Genomic DNA, 2,029 nt, shown 5'->3' with positions numbered 1-2,029 from the left:
AGAGTGACCCAAGATGAAGTTGTAAGGTAGTGAGGAGCAGGGACTAGATCTGTGGGCTCTGGGTAAGAAGTATGAGTTCTATTTTGAGTGCACTGGGAAGACATTGAGGGTATTTGTGAAAACGCATGAAATTATCTGATTTTTATTTTAGAAAGATTTACTCTGGCTTATCTGTGGAAGGATCAAGGGATTGGAGGATCAAGGGAGAAATCAGGAAGCCCAGTATGGATGCTGTTACTGTGATCAAGGGAGAGATGCCTGTGGCTTGAACCAGGATGGTTGCTAGAGCAAGCAAAAAAGTGGGTATACATCATGCTTATTTTGGAAGAAGAAGTGAAAGAATGGATCTGGGGTTGAAAGGAAGTAATCAAGGATGGCTTACAATTTCTAGTCACCTATTGAGAAAAGGAAAGGCTGGGAGAGAAGTGGTTTGGTGGTTGAATCAAGAGCTCAGTTTGAAAATGTTAAGTTTGAGATGTCCAGGAGAAATCCAAGAGTACAAATCAAATAAGTACTTAATTCTATAATTTTTGAGTTTAGAGGAAAGCTCAAGGCTATGATTACAAACTACAGCTTCATCAGTATGTAGATGGTATGTCAGTTGTGGCGTCAACCAAGATTTAAAAAATCAGGGCCCTAGCAGGACAGGAATAAAGATGCAGATGTAGAGAATGGACTTGAGGATGCAGGGAGGGGGAAGGGTAAGCTGGGACGACAAAGTGAGAGAGTGGCATTGACATATGTACACTACCAAGTGTAAAATAGATAGCTAGTGGGTAACAGCAGCATAACACAGGGAGATCAGTTCGGTGTTTTGTGACCACCTAGAGGGGTGGGATAGGGAGGGTGGGAGGGAGATGAAAGAGGGAGGGGATATGGGGATACATATATATGTATAGCTGATTCACTTTGTTATACAACAGAAACTAACACAACATTGTAAAGCAATTATACTCCAATAAAGATGTTTTTAAAAATTCACAGAAATTCCTAGAAAATGTGGTGGTTTTAAAATATGAGTGTTTGTTCTAGTATACATAGGATGGATAAACAAGGTCCTACTGTATAGCACAGGTAATTATATTCAATATCCTGTGATAAATTATAATGGAAAAGAATATATGTATGTGTATAACTGAGTCACTTTGCTGTACAGTGGAAATTAACACAACATTCTAAATCAACTATGCTTCAATAAAATTAAAAAAAAAATCAGGGCCTTAAATACTGTGGATCAAGTTTATTTCTCATTCCCGTAATGGTTCAGAGGAGGTGGGTGGTCTGGGTTAGGTAGACAGCTCCACTCCACAAGGTCATTCAAGGATCCAGTTTACCTTTATCTTATTGATTTGTCATCCCCTTGAATATTATTTTTCTTTGAATGACTGACATTGGCTCAGTAACACCAGGACCACATTCCATCATTCAGAAAAAATGAGAAAAGACAGCATCTTCTTTTTAAGGAAGTGACACAGAACTTTTATACATTGCTTAGCTGCAAGAGAGGCTGTAACATACAGTCTCTAAATTGGCCACATGATGAGGTGTCAATTCCACTACTAAAAAGAAAAGAAAAATAGATACCAGACGATGACACATTTTTTTTCTACCACATAGATAGTATATGAGGTCAAGGGACTGGCTATACAGGGTTTCTCAGTGCTGGTACTATTGACAGTTTGGACCAATAACCCTTTGTTTTGGGAGGCTATGTATTGTAGGATTATGCATTAACCATCAGTGTTTAGAAGCATCGCCATCCTCTACCCTCTAGATGCCAGTGATATCCTCCCAGATGTAACAATCAAAAATGTCTTTCAGGGCTTTCCTGGTGGTGCAGTGGTTGAGAGTCCGCCTGCCAATGCAGGGTACACGGGTTCGTGCTCCGATCCGAGAAGATCCCACATGCCGCGGGAGAGGCTGGGCCCGTGAGCCATGGCCGCTGAGCCTGCACGCCTGGAGCCTTGTGCTCCACAACGGGAGGGGCCACAACAGTGAGAGGCCTGCGTGCCGCAAAAAAAAAAAAAAA

Source organism: Lipotes vexillifer, unplaced genomic scaffold (assembly GCF_000442215.2).
Source record: "Lipotes vexillifer unplaced genomic scaffold, Lipotes_vexillifer_v1.1 scaffold331, whole genome shotgun sequence".
NCBI classification, from domain to species: Eukaryota; Metazoa; Chordata; class Mammalia; order Artiodactyla; family Lipotidae; genus Lipotes; species Lipotes vexillifer.
The sequence above is the reverse complement of the archived record's forward strand: the minus strand, read 5'-3'. Positions refer to the sequence as shown.